The sequence below is a fragment of the Anguilla rostrata genome, chromosome 10, assembly GCF_018555375.3.
Source record: "Anguilla rostrata isolate EN2019 chromosome 10, ASM1855537v3, whole genome shotgun sequence".
NCBI classification, from domain to species: domain Eukaryota; kingdom Metazoa; phylum Chordata; class Actinopteri; order Anguilliformes; family Anguillidae; genus Anguilla; species Anguilla rostrata.
Window position 1 is genome coordinate 34,997,021 of NC_057942.1, and position 12,622 is coordinate 35,009,642.

The following is a 12,622-nucleotide window of genomic DNA, read 5'->3' on the forward strand; positions in this document are numbered from 1 at the left end:
AGGTGGACTCCCTAGCTGATAAAGCAGCGCTACCCAACCCTGTTACTGAAGATATACCGTCCTGTAGGTTTTCATTTCAACCCTAATTTGACACACCTGATTCTACCAGCTAAATGACATCTCTAGCTGTTGAATGAGGTGCACTTTGTTAGGTTTGGAGGGAAAGGACGATCGATCTCCAGCAGCAGGGTTGAGCATTGATGCGATACAGCCTTCCTCTATGAGTATGAATAAGAGTGGGCAGGTTGTTTGAAAGGGGGGGGGGGGGCGTGGGGGCTACTTCCATGGAGGTCTCCCATGCCCTCCTCTACCTTCCCTCTCTCGCTACCTCTCCCTCCCCCCTCAGCCAGATTCACACGTGTTCTCCATTAAACAGGAGAGAAATGGGGGGGGGGTTGTATTTACGCCCAGCTACGCGATGCCCAGACTTGCGGCTCTAAAGAATTCACCACACATATCAGCATCTGATAAAGACCAAACAAGAGGGGAAAAAACAGGCATGACCTCAGCGCTGGAACACAGACAAGGAATTCTGCAGCTGTAAAAAGTAATGGAGCAGTAAAAAAGCGAAGCAGCGAAAGGCTGCAGACGCAGATTCCTTTTCAAGGTTCAACTTTATATCGGCGGCGGGATAAGGAGGGAATCATGGGTAAATTTGCCCTGTCATCGAGTTTGTGGCCATTACAGCTATTACACTAAATAAGTGTGCTTAAGCCTCCGCAGCCCACACAGTTCACAGAAACACACGGGAATGACTTTTTGTACCCCATTTCTTCAGCAGATTCCCTTCTCCTGTCAGACTTCTGAAGTGCCCCGGTGGTAACCGGTGGTAACCAGCACAAGTTCCTTGTTAGTGCGCACAGCAGCACCTGGGATTTGAATCCACAACCTCCTGGGTTGTGAACTTTGCTATCTGCATCCATAGGCTCTAGCTAGATGGTCTGTTTTTGGTTAATCTTCAAGGAGAAAGCCAAACAAAATGACAGAGGAGCACAGCCACTGTGCGGTGGAGTTCCTCCAGGTTCCTAGTGGGTCCACTTCCCGTGCGATTCATTAGCAAGGACATAAACACAGCACATGCACAGAAGTCATGTGTATACCTGGAGGTCACAGTCTACAACAGGCCCACTTAACTGAAACAACCCCAACAAAATCAAACTCGCGAACAGCAACAGCACACACTCATTCCCTTTTTTATACACAGTCATAATCATACTCAAAGTCCTTAATGACTCGACGCTGGTGTTCTTTTCCACACCTTGGCACTACCGTTTATTTGGAAGCACCTTTTTAAGCTGCACCCCAGGCCCCACACTGCCCGCCCCATTCCAAACGCAAGAGGAATGGAAAAAAAAGAGAAAAACAGCAGTTCTGAGCCCACATGATCTTCGGTTCTGGAAAGAAGCATTCTTCAGCGTTCGCGCCGAAGAGCGGAGAGCAGCATCTGCTGACCTGTCGGAAAGGGGAGTAAATTCTTCCCTTTTTGGCGCTGTTAGAGCGGACAAAATCCTCCTTCCTGCGCTGGACTTCGGCCCTGTGTACTTTTTTTACGGCGATCTCTGCTGGCGTGCTTACCCGTTGATTTACAGGTGGTGCTTTATAGCGCACACAGTGAACGGGAAGGTCTTATTACACATCAGATGGGCAAATTGAGTCCTCTTTAGCTAGCGGTGTAAAATGAAGGTGGCACATAAGTTGAGTAGAGCCCATATATACGGACCATTGTGTTTGTCACTGCACCCCATATTTACTTTTTAAAGGGACAGTGGTAAGATCCGCTACGTCCATTTGAGACTGCATTTCAATAAGATACAGAAGCTTTAAATAACAGTCTGAAGTGGATGGCAAGTACAAGAAAAACAGGATTTAGATTTTTCTAAGTGCCTTAGTTACACCAATCACAGCAGGGAGTAGAAATAACAGGAAAATATGTTAATCCTTGAAAATGACTAATTCAACAAAGGTGCCAAATCACCTTACTAACAGAAAGGTATGCATAAGTCTGTTGAGGTTTAGCTCTACTTGCGTGTGCTCACCCCTGTGTTGGGGCTGTCTGTGTTGAAGATGTTACTGAAAGATGAGGGTGAAGCTTGGTCACATGACTGCCTTTGGGGCAAAGAAGAAATCATTAGACGGCAGGGCTTATGTAAGGAAGGAGAACGTATACGTGAACAAGTTATTAAATAAATTATAAATGATTTTCCAACTGTATTGCTGTTCACCTTAATGCATGCCTATATGCATACTGAACATGAGATTTTAATCTGCAGAAATAAGAATACTTCTGGTCACATGTTACTGGGGGTAACAGGACACAACATCTCCAGAGGTGGAAAGTCCAGTGGTCCTGCCATGTATTTCCTCCACCCATGAAGTCAGCCGGCTGATTTCACTAATAAGTTCTAACCGCCTCGCTGAAGAATTGTGCCATTTAAACAAACCCAGGTGACTGGAACAAAATACCGGGGAGGAATTTTACTTTCCGAACCTGGATTTTCCTCCTCTGCTATTCTCCTAGGCCTCATCTGTCCTGCGATGTGAGGTTCAGGCTCAGCAGATGGGCTCCCCCAGCTTGAACCCTCGCGCAAGCAGCCCTGGGCACACCTGGGCGGAGCCAACCTTTGGCCACCCTATCTCCAGCCTCCATCTGAAGAAAACGGGCGTGCCCCTCCCCTCGGGCCGGAGCGCCGACATTCCACACAGCAGCGGGAGTCATCCCTCACTCAGCAGAAACGCCAAAATGGAAAACTGTGACTACCACAATGCCCCCCCACCCCCGCCCACACCCGTCAACCACCCTGAAGGACTTCATCTGAAAAAATTCTCAGAAGGAAAACCAACTTTCACCGTTAAATTCTCCACAACATCCACTTCCATGTTTGTTTAAAGCCGGTATCCTTCCTTTTCTAAGGCCTTCATAGTGCTACCATCTTTGTATGCAGGAGTGGGGGGAGGGATTAGCCCACCAGATCGTTTGCTGTGAATTGCCAGCTAACATAAGGTTTGAGTTATCATATCTGGATGAGAGTGTGATTGAAACCCACTCAGAATTCATAGAAATGAGAGCAGGAACGTGCCCATACACTGCTCCACCAAACCGCACACTGAGCTGCGGGGAGAGTTTGTCTGAACTTGCATCCACGGAACCCAACTGTGCCTTCGCTTTTGGTTTTAATTGATTTATCAAGCAGTTCGATAAAAAAAACAATATGTTTACCGTAAGCTTTGACATTGACGGATTGCCTGGCCCACTTTTTCATTTCCCCAATTCCATTAAAAATACGCCAATTGAGAACAGGCAAAGTACAAAATGTCTGGGAACACAATACATGATTGGAATTAACAGGAAGGAAGATCAATTTTCAACAGCAGAGAAAAGACTGTAAAGTCTGTAAGAGTGTCAAGAGAAATGCCTTTGTTTCCTAGTGAAAAAGAGAGAAAAACCAGACTGGATTACAGTCTCCCATTGTTGTTCTGGTTGTTAGAAATGATAAGGAGAGGTGCTGCACGGTTATACGGGCGAGCCAACCAGGGTCTCAGATGAGATTCTTCTGAGTGAGATCACCAGGGCCACGAGGGCCAGCTGGTACCCCACACCCGGGACCTGTTACCACAGTAAACAAACTGTCGAATGTGGGTGGGCCACAAACTTATTAAATTACCCCTTTGAGAGACTCGCATTACAGTCTATCAATGGTCAATTTCCTGCATTCGCGACTTGCACACTGCAATACAAGTTCTAATAGTGATCACAGCTTTAATAATGATACGGAAGACACAATAATTACGATAAGTGATCAGAAGTACCACCATTAGGCTAGGAAGTAGTAAATCATTCAAGAAATTCATGGCTGTCTTTACCAATGATGTAGACATTACGCAAATGTAAACAAAATTACGGTCCATTAATCTGATAAAATTCTGATGTCATTTCTTTCCAGACCCAGGACGGTGCCTGAGAAATCTGTTTAAGTTGATTATAGCAGTGGGCCCGTGTGAATCTCGACATGAGTAGATTTATGATCTCAGTTTACACACTGTCTGTTCAATCTCAGAGACAACAACCAGCCTATAACCAGGATCTCTGGCAGCAATGTTCTAAACTCAGCCTGGATTCAGAGGACAGAGATAAACCACACAGCATAAAGGGGGTGTGGGGGTCCATGGAGCAGCATATACTGCATATCCAGAAAATGACACACTTAAAGAAGGGCAAAAACATCATTTGATATGCTTCATGATGCGTATAAAGCATGCATAAGCATGACTGGGCACAGGTCATCCTGTGGCTAAAGAACCATCCTCCTCCAGTCAGTGATGCAAACGGACTGACTGCCAGCCATAGCTCTTTATTAAGAGAGCATGAAGATGTTGGTCTTGTGGGATCAGTGTTAGTCTTATTTTACATGCTAAAGAAAAAAAAAAAAGATCTGTTCAAAGGAATAAGTTTCAACCGAGTGAAGAAAACCCAATAGGGAGGGACTAATTATAACTGACTTCAGTCAGACTTGGATCCGCGTATTTAGAAAACTGCTGCAGCATGTTGATTCAGATATAACATAGCACGGGTCCACCATTTTAAATACTTTGTCTGAAAAGTGTTGCTGAACTGAGATGCTGAATACTTACTAAGCGGGTATTTAAAATATGAATTTATTCGGAAGTTGAAACATTTATGGAATGTGCCATCCCTCGTATATATGGATAGTGACCCTTGCTGTGACCCTGGATCATGTGGACCAACTCAGGGAAAGCCTACCCCCATCTTGGGCCTTAATGAGTATACAAGAGAAAATTTGATGCACACACTTAAATGTCTACATTTGTGGGCTGCCCCACAAGTCGACTGTAAAATCCATTATTTGATTCATTTGCTAGTAAAAATTTCCATTACCCCAACTGTGTTTAGAAAATGCTTCTGTGCATACAGCATGCCAGTTGTAACTGGCCACTAAGAGCCAAACATCCAAGAATGTCAGCAGAAATTTTCTCCAGAGAATTTGGTTTAGATTTCTACGAAAGACTGAATGGATGCTATGACAGCTCCCCAAAGATGGACAAAGTTAGCATCATATCGCTTAGCCTATTTATGTGAGGCTATGCCTTTAGGTATAGCATACAGCAAGTGGTCAAACTAATTTTACCATGAAATTCCCAAAGTACATCCAATTACTACGCATGTGCATTTTATTCATAATATATAAAGTCGGTTTGGACAAATGCACATATAACTACTAAACTGGAAACATGTTTTTAGATACCAGAATGCCCCTCGACCCAAGTCTGGTGCTACACTCCAACCTGCAACCCAGCACTGCAAAACTCACAGGCACTGATATTTTGAGTTATATATAATCTGAAAAATCAGTGTTCTAAATGCTCACATGTAATGCAATTACATGTGAGAGTACATTGAGGCACACCATTGTGTGGACTGAAAATTGGCAACAACAACAAAAAAAAATATATATATTATTTTTTTTTTTTTTAAATGAGCATGAAAACACTCTTATCCATATTGATATGTCTGTGTAAATCGCGGAAAACGCTTAAATGTATGAGGTTCCTTAATACAAAAGTCTTGGGAAGATTTAAATTATTTCTATGTGAAATAAGATCTCCCTTCGGTAGTATCTGGCTTATGACTCATTTAGAGCATACTGAATGCATAAACAAAACGATGACAGCCCTCATTTCAACTGCTGGCTGACTTCAGTTTTCGAATGAGGTGATTTTGGCTCATTTACCTAACTAAAACAAAAATATTATAGCTGGAGGTGAACCAGTGCTGTCGCCAAGCCTATGTAATCAAACCACAACTAGAAGTATTGTATTGTATTGTATTGTTCACCTTATAAACACAAACCGCAAGATGTTGAATTTAGGTTCGGACCAATTACAGTCAAATACTAATTAATTTCTATATGTCAGCAATTATAAAAATAAAATCTGGCTTCTGTAATAAGCGTAACTGAAACCACTCAAACCCAAAAACGCTCATGAATTGCAGAAGCTATAGCTCTATCTAGCGTAAGAAGGCAAACAAATATTAAAAGTAGGCTTATATGCAGTGCCAATAACAATGTCCAACATCATTCACCATTAAAAATTTAAACACACAATTATTAATTTGGAAAATGGCACTGCCTGCATAACTTATAAAATAACTTGCGTGCTTATAGCTGAAATGTGATTAAAATAAATGTTAGTTGACTATACCTGCGTATCTTGCTTGAACCTCATACTTGATTCGGTCTCGCAGCCTTCCCAGTTTTCTTTTGAAAGCCAGTTTGCACCCAGGGTTAATCTGGGTTTAGAAGGTTTCAGAAGCCCCAGTTCGTTAATTGTTTTAATAATTTACTGCCATTCAGTGAGTCTAAGAATTAAGGAAATTCGCCGAAACATAAAATATAATTACTACATGAAGAACTTCAATAAAACTGTTAAGATGTAAGGACGCATCGTGTCACAATCACGAAAAGTCACTGCGATCCAATGTATTACATGATTGCACCGTCATAGTTTTACTTAAATCTTTTTTCTCTTCTGCTTCATCCACAGATCGTGTCAGTAAATATAAGGAGACGGAAAAGTGTTCCACGAGTGTCCAGATGTCAGTTTCAGCGCAACTTTATCCACTTTCTTCCCTAGAGTTGATCACCTCACATACGTCACCGCAGTCCTCTTATGCAAAGTCACTTGCTTTTTGTGTCTCCCAAAACACATTCTATCATCATTACTAGAGCAACACCAAATTTATCTATTCGCTGCTCCACGTTACCGAGTTCGCTTTGACTACACTGCTACTGCAGTTCTCCACCGTGGTCCTTTTCCAACGAAAGCCCGCCCCTTTCACTCAACTTCAATCACACACTGCTAACTTGAGACCTCATATGAGTGGGAGTTCTTCACCGCAAAGACCCGGCAATCAAGTTGAGAAACAGCGACCGTTCATCAGAAGGGCTTTGTGTCACGCCCAAATAGCCTACAGGTTAGGCTACTCCATTCAAGATTTGGAAGTGCAATACGTGCCTATACAGGTTTATGATACCTAATATGGCCTAATTATAACATTAGCAATTTTCTTAAAGTTCTTATGTTTTAGGATACTTCTACAACAAATAATGCAATGCAGACTACAGTAAAATAAAGTTATTTAATTTCTAACACGCCCGGAATTGTGCGCCATTGCTATATTTTGAGAGCTACCTTAAAGGCAGAAAGTGAAGTGATTCCGTTAACGCAAACGCAAGTACGAGCCTATTGCATTCAAATTGCACGCCCCTCAAACTTAACACGATAGTCCGTAAATTCTGCATTAATTCAATTTGAAACTCGGATATTTCAGCCATACGATTTCTGCTCAGTGTGCTTTTGCGCAAATGAAAATAGGAAAGAAAATTGTTGAGTAAGCTTATCATATTGTGCGTGTTTAAGCATGAATAGTCTGGCTGAGCGTCGCTTAAGCTTGACACAGAGTAGACGGCAACTGTACCATATACCTAAGAGCATCAGGTTCACAACGGGTTGGAAATGTATCAGTGCCATATATACAGCTCCACATTGCCTGAAACCTGTTCAGCAGAATCCTGGAAAAATATTTCCTGTGGTTTAAAATGCTTGAATAAAAAAAAAAAGCCAAATGTCTTGAATAGACCCAATCTATTTATTTCTGCATCATAACTCTAGATTAAATGCATGTGTTGCAAACCTTACACACATTTGAGGAGCTTCGCCAAGCCACAAAATAATAGCAGGGTTTTACTGTAGTTACGTCGCCTGGAGCACCTCGGCATTTCAATGTTCTAGGGTAGGCTATAGATATCACATTACTGCCCTCCAGGGATCAAGAGACAGTATTGCAGGTTGAAATAGTCACAAACCATTTGCTACTACTAGCTGAGTTTCATAATGCTCCGGACAAAATAACAGGCTAATACGTCAGTGTTTTTCTCATGCATGACATATATGACAGGGGGAATTAGACTGCGTGCAGATCGGGTTCCAATCAACAGCCAACTTAATAAGATGATATGAGTTTCATTTATTCGTGCATCGTATTTGAAATGAGAAACCACCAGTCCATGCAAAGCTGCAATAGACCTTCTCATAGACAGCGAGTTTCCATATCAACCTCAAACAAATTTAGTTCATAACAAACGCCCCAGAGACACATGCAACTGTTAACTGTGTGACTGTAGTGAAATAACTGCGGTGGTAACCACTGTTGCACAATCACAATCACCTTTGTTGATAAAGATGCTGTTCCACTGCTTGCTTAAGATGCAGTACTAAGTGTATATGTTTATGTGGACAAAAACAACAACAACAAAAAAAACAAACAAAGACATATAGTTCAAAAGAGTGACAATAATATTTGGGTGAAAAAAAACTGAAAGCTGGAAGTTGTAACTGGTTGATATAAACTAGCTTTACACCCACCCCCGCATGCACACACACAAATGTACACATGCACACATGCACCTACCCACATGCGTGTGTGCACACACACACAAAAACAGTTGCACTCTGGAGAAGAGATTCCTATTTAAAATGACACATTGCATATGCAGCTTCATTCGTACATTTCATATTTAGAAGTGGCTTTGTGGAAGAAATATATTTTGGCTGACTCCCAAAGAGCACACAGATATGATCAAATGAGCCAGGCCATGAACACCAGCAGCAGACTCTTGTGACCACAGTCCATCTGCAGTGGCTTAATAACACACAGCTGTACACAGAGTACTGTAGACACAACAAAGGGAGAAAAAAAACACCCATTGAAAAAATCCTTTACTGACCTCTAGTGGCTGCAGAAATAAGCTTATCCGGTGGTAAAATAGCATTCAATGAAAATAATAAGAATAAATTAAATCTGAATACTCCATGAAATGGATGAGAACAGATGAAAAGAAAATCATTTTAAAAATTAGGTTTATTAAAGGGAATGTAGAGTTGGGACAGACCTGAAGAGAATGATACGCCATTTTCAGTGAGGGCAAAGTCGTTTCCATGACATTCAAAAGTATCACACTCTGAAGGCCACTTATTAACTATTAACAGAGTAATAATACATCTATCACTCAAATCATGGTCTGGGAAAAATCTGTAGTAATATGAATGTATAATATGTTCAGCCATCATTTTATCATAGATTTGAAACTTATTTTAAATTTAATTATGCATTGACTACCAATATGTAATAAGTATTTCACTGCTTTAGTTGTATTTATGTATTTATTACCAACAGAGGCATCCAAAAAATGAGGTTATTGTACACTATGCTGCAGAACAAATTGCCCCATGGGAATAATAAAGACTCAACTATTCACTGAGCTGTACACACTGAACTAACCTAATCTCAGACGCAGTCGGTGGCCAGTATCAAAGAAACGTCCCTTTACCTAAAGCCTATACATTTTGTTTTGTTTTGTTCTGTTTAAATAGAAGTAGCATATTTTTTGAGTCAAGTTAGAAGCAGGGAAATCATGTAAAAATCCAGTTCAGTGTTGTTGTAAGCATTTAGAAACATTATTTCAGGCTCTGGTGCAATGCATGGTTCTGACAATAGGCTATACATGCCAAATCCAATGCAGAAGTATGTCTGTCATGTAAGATGGCTCAGCATGTGTTCTGAACTATCTGAAGTTCAGGGTGGAGGTTATGTGACTGGCCGTGTTGTTAGTGATGACTTACAGTCAGCTGTATGGTCATGACTGTAATTTAATCCCATGATCCTTCACTGCCACAGGGCCATACTTTAAAAAAAACAACAGATTGAATGTTAGGCAAATGACAGGGCTTCTTCTATGGCTACCGGACTTACTGCGGCTTAAAATGAGAAACGTGTGACATCGAAACGTGTCCACTTACATCCGAACTCAATTTTGGGAATTCTGCAAATTCCTTGTGGATTTACCGCCGATAATGAACGAGGATCAGCGGCAGCTGGGACTTTTTTAGAGATTCCCGGTGACACCGAGGCGGCCCCAATCTCTCACTTTCCTGTGCGGAGCTAAAGAAAACCTACCCGCAAAATACATTCAATCTGGTTCTTCAAAACTGGAGGTTCAGCACACAGATGGTAATACCTGACAATCCGGATTGCACCGTTTTAATCCCCCATCTCCATCTGCGGGCGGAGCGGGGGAGATTTGGGGGATTCTGGTAGTCTGTTGTTATGGTCATGGGGTTAAAATGTACATGTGGGTTTGATGGCAGCTTAGGGGAGAACTAACGTGGAGGTGGGTGGGGTTAGGGCACTGGGGTCTTCATCTAGGCCAGCATTGACCAGCATGATGGCCCTCGTGTACAGCAGTATCTCAATGCAGCAAAAGCTAAGAAACTTGAAAAGAGAATTGAGAACCCAAACCTACAAGAAGGAAATTTCCTGTGCCAAGCAATTATTTTCTGTGAAGCGCATTGAGTTGCACTTACTGTATGAAATGTGCTATACAAATAAAGTTTGATTGATTGATTGATTGATTGAAACATCCATTTGTGTGCTATGGTAATACAGCCTAGCTGGAAAGAGAACTACACTGAGAAAGTTGGACATTGGAGACCACTGTGGAGGCATGACAAAGCTCAATTTTCTTCAGAACAATAAAAAAAAATCTCATTTAAAACTAGCTGAGGACCAGAGAATAACAGACATTTCATGCAAAGGTTGGGGGCACATGACCTCATCAGGTCAAATCACCCTTCCTCCAGAAGCTCATCTGTTGACCTCGGGAGGAAAGGCTTCCGTAAAATACTCCCAGAGTTATGTCACTTGCTGTAACAGGCCACATGAAATGCTTCTCACAAAAGTTTTCAATAAAAAACCTCCGGGCCAAGCATGCCTGGTAAGCTGTGGCCAAGGACATCATATCCTGACAGGAAAGCGACCAAGCTGAAATGCTACCAAGTACACCACTCACACAAAGAAATGCTTTGATCTTCGATACACATGAAACATCATCAGAGCGTTGATTATTAGATGACAGAACGGTCAAAGCCTACTGTACCACCACATTTCTAAGAGCCAATTTGGGCCTGGTTGTAATGTAACTGAACACCCACCCCCCCTCCCCCGTTTTTACAGTGGTTTCCTGATAAACTGTTCCAAGAAAGTACTTACTGGGCTTGTGCATAGTCTGTATCCAGTGTGTGCGATCATCCATATGAAAAAAGACAGTTCAATGAACACCAGAATAGTGTATTGACTATTTGGGAGCTCATTTTCTTTGGTTCCATGCAAAAAAATTATTCTGTACAATTGAACATTTGTGTATCAACCATCTGTACCAACAAGAGTTCTTGAAATCTGCCCCTTGTCCCAACCGCATGTATAACACTTTGCTGGGACTACTTGGAGAAAAGCCACCAAGCTATTTTCCATGCATGGTCGAGACAGATGTTGAGCCAAGCTAGGGAGGGAAGTACTGGGGAAACCAAATGGCTAGAGGACACATTAATCTGAGAGAAATTTTGCGGGGAGAGCTCGAACCAAGAGTTTCGCTGAAACCGCTAACATGAAAAGCACTTGATAAATAGTCTTTCGTCATGCGCCTCTTAAAATTAGAAGGACGGAGTCCATCTCTTCGGGCCACTTTCATGTTGCCTGTTTCTCTTCTTTGCTAAAACCGGATTTTTCATGGATTTTCCAAAAAAAGCAAAAACAGGCATGATAGGCACAGTTCAGTAGAAGAGTTTATAGCCAGGATTCAGTTTGAGTTTGTCTAAAATCTTGACTTCAGAACAATATAATCCACATTTTTGTTTCCTTTACACAAACTGTAAAGCTCATTTTGGTGATTGCTGAACTTGCTAAATAAAAAAAGACACATTTTAGCATTTAATTTGCATTTGCCTTTAAAACAAAAGAGAAGACTTGATTGACAGGTCCATGTTCACATCTCTTCTCATTACAGCTTGATCCAGACATAAAGGTAGTTCCCTTACCTGGGCAAGCTACCCAGTCAGACTCTTTAAAAGAATAAATGAAGAACACTACATCTAGTGCTGCTTAACTGTACCAAGAAACTATCTAACAAAGTTGTTCATTTAGAACAGAAAACACTGGAATCTACTACTCAAGCAAAATGACCGCACTGAATAAAATTAATCAACTTCCTTAGGTCAGAGAAGCTATTGTTCCTATTATCACTAGACAAGCTAGTTTTGCTTTTGGAGTAAAAATTATCTAGGCAAAATCCTGAAGCATAGCAGAAGGTGGTGCTGGGAAAACCCTCTTCGCTCTCACTTGTGGCGACCAGTTTGAAGCTGGATGAAAAAAAAGAGTACCGAGCAAAAGCGACAAAGCAAAATCACCATCTGAACTCCAGCTGTACCGCAGGAGCTACAGACGCTTATTATGCATTTCTCTGGCCATGTTTTTTTGGGTGAGAACTCAGAGAAAGTCCCTTAGTGAATATGTCCCTCCCTTTCTCTGTGGAGCACAGGGGAGTTTGGAAAACAGGCTTCAAACTGACAGAAGGCCTTATGGGACCTCTCCTCCCCCAAAAGCCGCAAGTTCTAAGCGGCTTTAGCCACAGGAGGTCACCCGTATTCCCCTCCCAGGCACGGAATCCGTTCCTCCTTAAGGCACGCGCCCACCCTGTTGTTTTACACTGCA

General features: G+C 41.9%; 1 protein-coding gene across 3 annotated transcripts in view; it reads right to left on the reverse strand.

Moving 5' to 3' along the window:
• The window catches only part of pdzd2 (PDZ domain containing 2), a 90,874-nt gene that overhangs the window by 55,562 nt on the left and 22,690 nt on the right, over window positions 1–12,622 (reverse strand). Inside the window, exon 1 of one of the 3 annotated variants that reach the window (XM_064296700.1) lies at window positions 6,220–6,874. The exons of the other annotated variants lie outside the window; for them this stretch is intronic. The gene's annotated coding sequence lies outside the window, so the exon portion shown is untranslated. Of the gene's footprint in view, window positions 1–6,219; window positions 6,875–12,622 lie in introns of those variants that run through there. 3 annotated transcript variants of the gene reach the window in all.